A 14,056-nucleotide genomic window follows, 5' to 3' on the forward strand; every position below is an offset into this window, starting at 1 on the left:
TGATCCCATCTCACTATCTGAAGACATTCTTACTGTAATGCTCAGCTGATTACAATTTCAGCACTAGAGCAAAGCCTCTGACCTTCCATCAAGTGCCTCAAATCCACCAATTCAAGGGAATTGATGATATCCTGGCGATGGAACCTTAAAACCAGCCTTCCTCCTTGGAAAGGGTGGTAAATAACTTAATTTAACACTAATTAGCAAGCACAAACTTACATAAACTGAAAATGCAAATGTTACCACTTAATCTTAGACATTGGATAGCCCGTAGGCCCTAAAACTAGTGCCCCTTGCGATATTTCTTTAACTTTTATTGCAAATGGATGGAGTGCAATTGAGATCCTTTAACCTCCTCCACTAATCCAAGAGCCACTTGCTGTCAAGACTGACTAGCAAACCTCCAAACCAATCTTTCCCTTGGTTTTTGCCCTTCACCTTGCTCCTTGAAAGATAAATTCAACCCCAAATCTGATATTGGTTGGCTGGCCTCTTGAATCTCCTTGAATTTCCTTGATTCAGCTGCTGGAATTCAAGTTCTATGCAAAAATTCTAAGCACGCATCCCAAGGTGGCTGTCACACCCTAATTTCTGCAGTAAATTAGGGTTTACAACAGAGATTGACTGATATCTCTTCCTCTAATGGCTTAAACTACTAGAAAATGCTGAGATAACTTGAGAGATGGCTAGATAATGAGAGAGAATGTTGTAAAGAGAGAAATTTCAAAGTTTCATCGTGAGAAACGCTAAAAAACTACTGTTGCCCTACTCAAACAACCAAAGCTGTCACCTACAGCTTAGGACCACCAAAAAGACTCCTACCCCCTCCTGTATACTATCATCTACAGTAGCAAAAGGACCTTGGGCTACTGTCGCCTACTCCTAGAGGGCTCCAAACTATTGTCACATGTCATAGGATTGATCCTTGGTGGTTGCAAATCACATCAATAACCTCTCATTGCTCTCTAACAGCCTTCTTCTCTCTCACCATAGCTAGAATAAACTTCCAAAAGCCCCTAAAAACGTTTTTTTCACTTGCATGGGCTAAGTTTTGCCAAGTGGCAGCCTTCTAATCCCAATTTCCAACATTATCATACTTTTTTAATTAATTTTTAGAATATTAATTCTAAAAATTAATTTAACAATTATTCTAGTGTTCAAAAAATTAATCTCACCATCCAATAATTAAATTGGCTAGGCCAATTTGTGTTCCAAGTATCCTTGAGCAATTATTAGCCCTTAAACTCACATTAATTAATTAATTAATGCATGGTTTCTTATGTCACCACCACTAACATTAGTGGCCAACAAGTACCTGTCAAATATAACTTATTATAACTTTTGCATTTGGCATCAACTAATATTTTAGGATCTTGGGTCCCACACTGTGAAATAATTAACTTGCACCTCACATATATAAGTCACATTAGCACATTTGATTAACTTTTAATCAAATGCTAAGCAAAGTAATAAAATTTTACGTCCCATGACATGGAACTGTCTGTCAGCTTTATGTGGCCTAGTGAGACCGGGACAAGACAGGGCAGAACCATCCCTCGACACGTGTGACTTGGTGCACAAGACAGAGCAGCAACTTGACCACTCCTGATTGCCACATAGTCATCCTCTTGAAGGCTATCAAATGTCCTTCAAGGGTGGAGTGACTTGTTATCCATCATGGAAGGCAATCCAAACTTGAACAGATGTGGCTACTTTTTTTAAAAATACCATGTATTATACATTTTTAGAAGCAAAAGATGAATGAAGACTCTATATAATTTCCTCTTCTTTTCCTTTTTCTCTCAAACAAATTCTCTTTTGAACCTTTGAATATTAACAAAGCTGCCCCTTGCTTACTCACACTTTTTTTAAAAATGACTGGACAAATTTACATTAAATGCACTCATCACTTATTCTTGCGTTTTCTCTCAATCCTCTTATCCACTCTCGATTTATATATTTTCTCTCATCGCCATGGCTTCCTACAGTGTATCTCCTTTCGCTGCATCCGTTCATACCAAACCCCAACACATGGAGGATGCCCATTGAGCTTCATTGGAACCCGAACACACACATGGGTAGTGTCCTGAAGCATCTTCTTTTATCAAATCTCATGGAGATTTATCACTAGTGGCGAAGCTCCGAGCTCAAATCAAGGACGTGCAACAGCAATTAGCTGAGATGCACACTCACCACTTTCCATTTGTGCCCACAACTTTAAGGACATTGCCTCTTCAGTTCCAACATGATCCCTTTATACAGGAGAAAAAGGAAAGTTATGAGACAAACATTGATTCATGGCTATTTTAAGGCCAAATGGACTGCGTATTTTAATGTATATCAGTTTAATAATACTTAGCATGTCATCATGTTAAAGGGGAAGGTGTATGCTTGGTGGGAAGGGCTATGCCCAAGCCAAAGACATGGACTGATTTTCAATACATTTTTCAAAAGCATTTTGTAACGGATAATATTGGACAATACCAAGCCTTGCTAACAAGGGATTGGAATATGACCTTGTGTGGAGAGAAGAGAGATCAAAAGCATCAAGTTGTGAGGGTGCACAACGGAAGAAGAAACTCGAATGCAGAAGAAGAGAGAGACAATCTGCAAGAGAAGAAGAAGAAGAGAAACTTGCACTGAACAAGAAACAAATGCTAAATACAGAAGGAGAACTGATTAGTCCTTGCACGCAGCCCACAGCATCAATGAGGGCACCAGATCAGGCTAATGATGACAACAACACCAGAGACGAAGGATGATGATGGAGTCGGGAGTGTGCACCTACCAAGGAAGGAGAGACGATGATAATCTAACTAACTGCCAAGTGAAAAATGGCTATAAATAGCCAAAAATCCCAAAAACTAGCCAACTTGAAATTTGGGGCCAAAAATATGGTCAATCAGCATTTAATGCTGGTAACAAGCCAGAAATGCTCAAAAAAATCCTAAAAAGGGTGAACAATGTCTGGCAGGTGAGACGGGTTGAAAAATGCAAAAACTGCTTGAGAAATACACATAAAATCCCAATTGGAGGAGAATATGCACTGAAATGCAATAAACTAAGTGCTCTAGAATGAGCTACCTCCTCCGTCAAAACAAGTGATAGATAAGTCAGAGCTCCTAAAGTCCTCGTCTAACTCAAAACTGAGGCTCACAAACAAGAGATGACAAGGCATGACAAACATGATTGCTAACACCCCCTCTTTGATCCTGGATGTGGCAGAAGGCTAAGGGAGAAACGGATCCCAGGGTGGCAAGAGAAATGCCAATGTCAATGAAGTCCATTGATGAAGACTACCGATGAAGAAGCTCCTCATGATCTTGGGAAGCCCCCTCTGAAACACTAGGGGCCAGGAAATCCACAGCCGCATCACCAAGATCGTCCCCCTCTGAAAGGGATGGGGGGTACGAGGGAGCCACCAAAGGAGAGGGTGGGGGATGGGAAGAAACATGTGGAAAAGATGGTGCACAAGCAGAAAACACGTAGCAAGAGACAACTACCTCAAAGGACCCTACATAAGAGAAGGGGAATGGAGCCTATAAAGCCCACTCTCCTGCCAACCTATCACAAGAACAGCCCTTGTAGTAGAATCCTCAATACAAACAGCTTGCTCGGTGAGACAACCCGGGTACCGAGCCGTGTAAGGCCATAAATTGAGAGGAGTGGAAAACCCAAGTCCGAAACATAAAGGGCTTGTGAAAGGGAGCTCACCGTGCGGTCGGGAAATAAAGGCAAAGTGCCAACACCACAATTAGGCACCAAAACAATGTCACCAATAGTGACGAAACCCTCAGAAGGGCATAGATCCTGCAACAAATCACATCGTGGAGCCATATGACTAGAAGCTCCAGTATCAACCAGCCAAGGCCTCTCAAAAGATGAGGTAACCACTGAAGAAGGCTCCTCCAAATCAACATTATGAAGGAACACTAACTCATGGGTAACCACTGGAGTAGAGGTAGAAGGCTCGGATGTGTTAGCGCCATTCGCTCTCAAACAAAGGTGAGGGTACTTCCAACATTTCTCCTCTGGATGTGTCTCCTTCCCACAGTATGGGCATTTAGGCTTCTCCATGTCGGAGTCAGAACCTAAAGAACTCTCATGTCTTTTAACATATAACTTCCCTTTCTGCTTCTTCCCCCCTCTCGAACCTGCAACAAAAGCTTTGGTGGAGGTGGATCCACTAGCTACCTCTTTGGCGCGCTCCTCATACTCCAAAACAAGCAGAGCAAGCTCCTCCGATAGAAGCTTCTCATGGCTCCTCAATGTAAGAAGGCTGGGATAGAAGAAGTCAAACCAGGGAGATGGTAGCTGAGTCAAAAGAATCATGGCTATATCCTCTGAAGAGATCATCTTGCCAAGGGACACAAGCCCATCCCTCATATCCTCCAACCTATTGATATAATCCTTCATGGAAGAAGAATCATCAACAGCGAGCATCCATAATTTCTTCTCAAGAGCAATTCAATGGGCAAATGTCTTCTGATGGTACAAAGAAGCAAGCTTTGTCCACACTTTCGCTACTTTCCGCAACATGCGCACATGCACTAGGACAAAATCCAGTAAGTTCATAAAGAGGAAAGATCGTGATTTTAAGTTGAGGGCCACATGATCCATCAATGATCCAATGGTGGGATTCTCCATTGGACGCGCAATATGGTGGGTAATAAACTCCCAAAGATCAAAGGTATCAAGGATACACTCCACCTAACACGGCCAAAGCGAGTGGTTCGAACCATCAAGCTAGTCTTCTTTGGGCAAAGAAGGGAGTATGAGCACCTATATAGAGGGTGCCATGGAAGGCATCGGAAGGCCAACAGAACGTGCCTTTTATGAAATATGAAGAGAACGGGGAGGAGAGGGATCTCGTACAAATGGGCTAGGTGACCTCTGGTCATCGCGTGAACTAGCACAAAAATCTCCCCCTCTCTCAGAGAAAGGAACGGAGACATCCTCCTATGAGTCACCAAAGAATTGGTGATAAGAAATCTTCATATATATCTACAAAAAACACCCATAAAAATTTGTGTTTGTCTATGGATAGCCCCGAAACAAGAGGAATCGGCTATAGGATACAAAGATCTCAACGTAGAAGGTCCACTTGAGGAAGAAAATACTGTCGACTACTCACGAAGGTTACAGAAGCACCAAAACACTGATGCGAATGTTGTCACTTGCTCCTAAAAGGTTGCATTTGACTACAGAAGGCAGTCGCCTAGCCAAGAGACATTTGTCTCCACCCAATAGGCTCCAGACGATGATGCTTGAGCACCAAATGCAGTCGCCAGCTACCAAGAGCTTGCATTTTCAGCAACGCAAATGTGGATGGCCTCATGAACTCTATGTCACTCTCAGATACCATGCTCTAATACCATGTGGAAGTGTGCAACGCAAGAAGAAACTCAAACACAAAGCAAGAGAAGAAGAAGAGAAACCTGCATTGAACGAGGAAAAATGCTGAATACAAAAGGAGGACTGATCAATCCCCGCACGCAGCCCCCAGCATCAATGAGGACACCAACTCAGGTTGATGATGAGGGCAGCACCGGAGACGGAGAAAGATGATGGAGTCAAAGTGTGCACCTACCAAGGAAGGAGGGAAGATGATAATCTAACTGACTACCAAGTGGGAAATGGCTATAAATAGCCAAAAATCCAGAAAACTGGTCAACTTGAAATTTGGGGTCAAAAATATGGTCGACCAGCATTTAATGCTGGTAAAAATGCCAAAAATGCTCCAAAAAATCCCAAAAAGGGTGGACAATGTCCAGCAAGTGAGGCAGGCTGAAGAATGCAAAAACTGCCTCGGAAATGCACATAAAATCCCAACTAGAAGAGAAAATGCACTGAAATGCAATAAATTGAGTGCTCTAGAATGAGCTACCTCCTCCATCAAAACAAGTGATACACAGGTCAGAGCTAAAGTCCTCGTCTTCTGCTGATTTAGACTAAGGCTCACATGCAAGAGATAACAAGGCATGACAAACATGACTCCTAACACAAGTATCATGATATATCTGATATATGTTGAAAGAACAAGCTATGATGGGAAGATGATGTAGCATCAAGTAATTGATGTAATAATAGCCATGCCTTCATAAGCAAATTCTTTTTTTACATGGCATAATGAGCATAAAGATGAGACTTGGAGGGCATCCAAACTTAATATCGGTTACCCATACATACACAATGTGCTGTCTAGTTTGACTACTAGCTACACATTGCCCTACTATCAAACTGACCTACTGCCCTGTGACACCTTCGACTAGCTAACTTTGGAGGGCAACTATGTCATCTAGCTAACACGTTTACCATCTATATTGATTTGGCCGTTTTTCCCGTTGCCTTACATCAACCTATTTGATGTTGTTCACCTTACCATTTGACTTTTTTGACTTGTCACTTTCCTCTAATGTGTATTCATACGCTTCAAGTCTAGATTTATGTTGAGCCGTGTTAAATGTTATTGCTACGCATGCTTTCTTATATGTGCATCATAGAAGAATTGTCACACGTATATGTGCTTGTGCATTTATTCATGCAATTGCTTGACTAGTTCAACAAGTGTTGTATGTACTTAACATTGTTGCCTCCTTTGCTCTCCCCCCCAACCTAAGGTAACTCTATTTCATTATTTTTTGACTCCTTGCATATCATCTTTCTTATGGCACTTTGCTTTCATGGTTTCAAGTCACTTACCCTAGCCTGACCTTGTTCCTTTGAGGCTATGTCTGAAAGCTACAAGTTTGTCCAAGACATTGAATTCTTTAGCTGCACATTCTTCTCCTCTTGCTTAGACTATAGCCTCAACTTGACAAATATATGCCACTCTTCTTCTTTTAGCAATTTTCCTAGAGGATGGTGGTTTAGAATGCTAGTCATTGAGGATTCTTGATGACGCTTCTCCTATGGCATTGGTGGAGCATGTTATCTTGATGTGTTGCTTCCATTTTTCACACAATGATGATCACGCTCGTGAATCAATGATGGTGATGACTTCAAAGTTCATAGAAAGTCAATAGGTTCCTTGTTGGCATGGCTAGTTCTATTCCATTGTGGACAAATTGCTGTTATATTGAGCATTGGCTCCTCAATCTCCAAGCCAAAGTGGGATAGTGCGAGAGTGGCAATCAAGCATGCTTATGCTTGACATAGATACATATGATGGAGTTTGGACCATTGGTGTATGGTTTCTTACAAGTATCACTATCTAGCAACTTTAAATCTTGGAGCTGGCTTGACTCTAGGTCCACAATGGGTTGTTTTCACAAGTAGCAAGATTTGCTCCTAGTTTGGATCTTTCATGGAAGGATAAAGCATACTCTAGCAAGGATCATTGGAGGCAATGGATCTATGCTTCATGGCAAGCTAACAAGCACTGTTTGGCAAGACAATATGAGATTTCTTGTTGCTTCTGTTCTATGATTAGGGTTCGTTTATGATAAACATCGACATCTTGTCATTGGATGATACACCCATTGCTAGGATCCACAGTGCATCTATTCCATTGTTGTTTCTAATATGGCATCGAGGGTTTTTTCATGCCTCCATGCTATATTTATTGTAATAATCACCCATTATTTGAGAGAAAGATATTGGCATTGTAATTACTCAGCATATAATGGGATTTATTGATGCCTTGTATTGGGACATCTTTTAGGTCATGTTGTGGCCACCCACCTATGTCATTGGTAGCCCACTTATATGGGGCTATATATGTGGGCTCCCACCCTTGCTCATCATGTTGTCACATAGTTCTTGAAGAGCTAGGCAAGAGAGCCAGAGCGCCCATGGAACTTCCCTAATACTATCATTGGAGAGGCAGGCAGGGGAGCTAGAGAGCCTATGGAGCTTCCAAAATGGTATCAATCTTGTACATTGTCATCTCTACACTTATGATACATCTGTTCCAAATGAGCTTCTACTCGTCTTTCTTGCCATATCCCTACACTCTACTCATCTTGATTCTGTTATGCTTTTGCTCGTTGTGCACATTCACATAGTATTGCTCGGGAACTTCACATAGAACCACAAACATAACAACTCTCCTACAACCATTCACTTGCCTCTCAAAGCTTAGACACAACTCCTCATAAACTTGCAATATTGGACATCACTCTTGCAAACCAAAAGACAATTACGATGCTTACACCCTTAGCTCTCCACCTTTGCAATTTGCAGTGTTGTGTCTTGCACAACCAAATTTCCAATGCTTGCTCAACTCAAGAGCATTGTGTCCAAGTGCCAAGAAAGAGCTCCCGCACTCCATGAGATAAGTGCATCCCTACCAATATACCTACACCTACAATTTACCATGAGAAATCCGAGCATTGATGATCCCTATCTTCTGAAGTAGAGGCAATTCACTCATAGAGTTTGGAGTCTAAGAGCAAATCAAGATGGAGAGTTCACGACTCTATATGAGGCTTGCCTAGGAGAAAGCCATCAATTTCTCATTTTAAAGTCTTTGACTATGATGATTATTCACATGCTCCTAAGGAGAAGAGAGGGAAGTTAGACTCTTAAGTCTGAGTCTTATAACTTCATTGGCTACAATCAAAAAAACCCATTGTTATCACTTGTACGATCCTACTATTGGGCAAGTCCTTGTTGATAGGGATGTTGTCTTCCCCAAGGATGATATTCAACACAAAGCTTTGCCAGATGTTACTTCTACTAGAGGTCCTTCCATGTAGGAATAGTCAACACAAATTACCCCATAGACTTCTCCATACATTTACCACCACGTCGACTACCAAGGATCCCCATAGGTTTCACCAATCTTTCTAGTGAGGCTTGAGCCTCAACGCTAGTTATTATTACTAAAGGGGAATGATGAGAAGAGTGAGCTAAAGTTACAAGATTCATGTGCCCAAAAGGAGCTAAGACATTCAAGATGGACATAGGAGATCCCAAGACATACAACGTTTGCAAGAACAACAGCAACATGTTGGTTCACTTGGTGTGGACTATGCATTTATGTACAAGACTATGAAAGATAGAGAGAGCCTATTTCTATTGAGGAGGCTTCGACATATGATACTAAGCACCATGCCATGCAGGATGAGTTGGATTCCACCAAGACTTAAATGGGAGAAGAGGAATATTAATCTTGGTTACCATTCATTGGAACCATGCTTTTATTCATTTTTCTATCAAACTAATCAATTATCAAGTGTTTTATTTTCTTGGCAAATCATTTGACTACCCCATGGAGAATTGGCATGACCAAGATCACATTTGGTACTTGGCTCTACATCCTCCACAAAGGAAGGTCCTTAAGGTCAAATTGGTCTACAAGACCAAGTATTGGGCTGATGTGACCTTGGACAAGTAGAAACCCAAGCTTATTGTCAAGGAAATTGCCTTGAAATCCACCTTGGGCAATGTAACAACCTTAGCCCCAACAGCTCGTATGTCAACCATCAAGATGGTTTTGGCATGGGCTGCCCATCACAAGTGGCATGTTCACTAAATGGATGTGAAGTCAACCTTCCTCAATGGTGATCTTCATGAGGAGATTTGTGTGGAGTAGCCTTCATAATTCCATGTCCTAGGATCAAAGCATCAGAATCAGGTTTATCACTTGCAAAAGGCCCTATATAGCCTAAAGCAAGTGCCCCGAATCTGGCTATTAATAATTAGATTATGACCGCAACCTCTACTTCAGATTGTTGGTGACCTTTGTTGTTCTTTATGTGAATGACTTGATCATTTACAAGGAGTCACAGTCAGCACATTGCTCATACTAAAGAGATGTTGAGCACCGAGTTTGAGATGACAATCATGGTCTCCTTCACTTTTTCCTTTGGGTTGGAGGTGTTTTAGATGCCCACATGCATTTTCATCTTGGTCTTTGTGAACCAACCAATGGGAAAGGATACGACATGATCAAGACACAACGTACAAGTACAAATTTATTCGTCATCAAAGGACTCTAAACTTTGATACTAATGTCAGCAATGTTGCAGGAAATACATGATCATGGATTAATCACCTACCACAATAGCAAGATACCACTATCTCACTTCAAATGACACCAATAGATAATTCACTTCAAACATTGAAAATCTACTGGATTTTTAAATATGCAAAGCAACAATTTGGCTTGACTGTAGACATTTCAGGGAAATGATTTATACTCAACTGCAATTTCAGTATTCAGGCTTCTGGTGTACCTGATATATCTGCTAGCAGCGTGCTGCTACCTTGAACTATCAGTAGATTGAACAGTTCGAGAGCTATTAACAACCTTCTGGAATTAAATAATAAAAATAAAACCTATTTAGCTTGACTGTGCCCAATTCCGGGCAATGATTCATATTCAACTGCAACACTTGAAAATTTCAGACATTCGGCTCACCAAACTGAATCCAACAATGACATATAGCTGTATGAATATGAAATTTAAAAGAGGAGAGTATCATCAAGTCCCTCATCAAATCATTGTCGCCAGTTTACCAAACCCCCAGAATCGATGACAAACACACGAGCATAGACCTGACGTCCAATGCAGCTACTACTATTGATAGTGTCTAGTTTTTAGATATGTCCAAACCCTTTTGCTTTTGGCAGAAGTTGCTAATTTCTCAACGACCCAGTAAAACGATAACCTACACCCAACAGCTCACCGAGTCAAGCAATAGATTCACAGCATGGTTCATCATATCCTAATTCTGGTGACCCATTGTCATCTAACTTGGATGCATGCAGATTATGAAAGCAAGCATGATTGCTCAGCGAAAAGGACATCGGAGCCCCAAAGCAACAGTGACTTCTTCTGAGGCAATAAGACCTCTTCACTCGAGCATGGAGCTGGCGAGATCAGAAATTGTGATCGGGAAGCGGCCATTAGGCCAGGTCGTCAACAGAGTGGCTAGAGATCGGGCCCGAATTTTTGTATTATAACTGGATGCATACACATTCCTGGTTGCTGTTTATGGCCGCAGCAAATGAGGCCATTAGACTCCCCAAGCCTGCAACAGCAACTGGGTCTCTCTCTCTCTCTGCATTAGAGTGGTGTTCGTGACACATCTACCTTCCGTGTTTGCGTCTGGTGAGGATCTCCCGAGCTCCGCCTGGCTATGTATCAGCTGGCGAGACTGTCATATGCTGGCTGGGAATGGTATTTACTTAATTGATTTTGTGTATGGTTGGCGGCTCCTATCGAGGCAGCTAGAGTTACAAACTGGAAAAAGTTCATGAATCATGCGACAGTGCGTATGCCACATGCCAGTTTGCCTTTTTGGAATGAACTGGCACTCCACGCTAAGACTAGGTCTGTAGGGTGCCTGTCAAGCTTTACAATGGTGTTTACTCCTCCCTCTCTCTCTCTCTCTCTCTCTCTCTCTCTCTCTCTCCCCCCCCCAACCCCCACTAACTCTCCTCTCTTCACTTGTGTAAACACTAGTCATTGGGCCCCTTAGCACGCACCCCATTCCTCCTTTCCCACTTCTCTTCATGATGCGAGATTTGTCTTTAATAAAAGCATATGTTTTTTTTTAAATCAATAAATTAGTGACCACTATTCAAAAATATACACAAACATAAAATACTTGTGCATAGATATATCAAAGTTGAACATTCCATTTTGCTTCGGTCTTTTGTTACCTAGATTGAACAAGCCAAGCATGTACCTTACTTCTATTAGACATATGATAGCAAAGTTTACTCTTGGTTTTTTCACATCCACCATGGTACCCACTTTGTTTTCGCATGAACAAAAGCAAGGTCTTATTCTCACTTATTATATTTTCAAAACAATGCAACCTGAAAAAAAAACCCACAAAAATCTCAATTTACATTGCACATCCAAATTAATATTTAGTTTTGAGATAGTTTTATTTTGCGAGCATTGTTATCAACGATAGCAAGTATCCTCATCTCCACCTGCATTGGTGATGCTGCAACAACACGGCATTAGCCACATAATAATGCTGCAGACCCCTCATAGATAATCTCAATAAACAAGCTTGCCTTCCTTTGAACAAATGGAAGATTCTGAAGGCAATCAACCACGTATGCAAGAGATCTTGACATTTTAGGCTCTTGCACTAAAGGCAAGAATTGTTCTTACAATCTCATTTGAGTTCAAGATCCATGGTACCCGAGTTTTCGTTTTCCCACAAAACAAAAATGAAAGAATCAAACAAACAAAGATGGAATGAGTTTCAAAAGAGCAATAATGGCATAAGCAATCAAGCATGACATGCATTGGAAGCAAAAAGAGGTGATTAAACTCTTTCCAATACTTTCTTATACACAATATTAACAATGGAACCCACACAATGATCATTGTCATGCAGCAAGATTTTCAATCTAGTAGAGGATTTCACTCAAGAAAATGCCACATATAATTGCCCATGCGTGAAGATCGGGCTTTTAAGATAGAACCCCATTGAAGTTAAAGTTTGTCCCTAAGCCTTGTTAATAGTCATTGCAAACACAAGCCATACAAAAAATTGTCACCACCTCATAGAGAAGGGAAAATGAAAGGTTGTGGAAATGAAGGTGATTCTTGGAATAAATACTCTGGCACTAATGTTTGTGCCCGTAATGATCTCAACTTTCAAAACAATGCTATTAAAAGCCTTGCATATCAAGCTTGTTACATTACACAATCCTCTTGTACGATTTAAGTTTCGAAGCAAAATAATTGGCACATTAACCTTCAAGAGCAAAATGTAGTGAAAATCCACCTCCCAAATCAAGAGACTTCATTTATTCTACAAAATAGAGAAACATATTATCATCAATATCAACAATACTATTAGCACTATAATATTACCTCACATCTCCCAACATCAACCATAATGCCTCTAAATTCAATTGTTCCACCTCTACATTCCTTGGAGCAAGAATTGCCCTTTCAACAAAGAAAGTTGCTTAATCATGCATATTGGAAAAGTCACCATGCTTGCATGCAATGCAACTCTATTCAAGCATTCATTAAGGCCATACCATCTCCAATACCTTGAAGCCACATAATGAATTCTCCACCCATAGAGCCATCATTATGATAGACTCCCATGTTTTGCATTAGCCTTTAAATTCTTACATGCTACCATAAAGCCGAGCAATAAAGGGATACACTCACAATGTCCTCACAATCTCCCTTGATCACAATAGGCAAGATATGTCTAAAATCACCTCCAAACAATATGGTTTTTTGACCAAAAGGTCAAAAGCAAGATATGATATCTCAAAACTTGTATCTAGGGCTTTAAAAGCATAAGGGTGCATCATGGAAGCCTCATCCCACAAAATGAGGTAGGTCTCCTTTAATAGCCCTGCTAAATCACTATGCACAAGTATGTTACATGTAGAGTGGCCCTCCAATTGCAACAATATCTTAAATCTCAAATGTGTTGTGCAATCATTTGGTAATAGCAATGCTGCAATCCTTGATGATCCAGTTGCCAAAACCAAATGGCACTATGAACGCAATGTTGCTAAAATACACTTATAAAGAAATGTCTTACTTACCCCTCCAAGACCATCCAAAAAGAAGAGTTGTCACTCACCAACTCACAAAGCACCAAGAATAGAATGAAATGCAAAAGAATGTCCCTCATTGAGTTTTGATTTCATCAATTCAACAATATATGCCTCATCACATCGATCATATTCAAGTTCCTTAAGAATAAGACACTTTGCTTCGCAACTCTATTTCAAGCATACTAGGGAAGTCTAACAAAGTCTGACCATGCTATCTTAGGAGTGACTACAGGTGTTTCAAGGCTTCATTTATTGCCTAGGTCTTAAGTTGATCACACTACATGCCATCCATTCCAATTCTGTTGACAATATCCTCTATAAACTAAAATTCAAATCTCTCCCACAACCTTCCTAGCAAGCACAATTCATAAAACACCAATATTGCTACAAATGAATTTCTTAATTGCACACCCAACTACATGTTTGAGTTCTCCTATAAACAATGAAACCATTCATCGTCGTCCTCTAACATACCCATCACTATGCCAGCTTCCTTGAACGTGAGATACAACACATACCCAATAGCTATTAACTTCTCGAAATATGTGCACCCCTA

The 14,056-nt window shown here is 40.8% G+C and overlaps 1 protein-coding gene across 3 annotated transcripts in view; it reads right to left on the reverse strand.

The window, feature by feature from the left end:
* Positions 1–11,351, reverse strand: part of LOC148018573 (GDP-L-fucose synthase 1-like) — a 36,678-nt gene extending 25,327 nt beyond the window's left edge. Inside the window, exons 1-2 of one of the 3 annotated variants that reach the window (XM_087662103.1) lie at positions 11,042–11,351; positions 10,182–10,255 (exon numbers count right to left, since the gene is read on the reverse strand). The gene's annotated coding sequence lies outside the window, so the exon portion shown is untranslated. Of the gene's footprint in view, positions 1–10,181; positions 10,259–11,041 lie in introns of all 3 variants that reach the window. The other 2 variants (XM_087662102.1, XM_087662101.1) reach the window with 2 other exon arrangements.
* Between the last annotated feature and the right edge of the window lie 2,705 nt (positions 11,352–14,056).

This window comes from Lygodium microphyllum, chromosome 21 (assembly GCF_053477565.2).
Source record: "Lygodium microphyllum isolate KBCC chromosome 21, Lygodium_microphyllum_v1.1.10, whole genome shotgun sequence".
In the NCBI taxonomy this organism is placed as follows: Eukaryota; Viridiplantae; Streptophyta; class Polypodiopsida; order Schizaeales; family Lygodiaceae; genus Lygodium; species Lygodium microphyllum.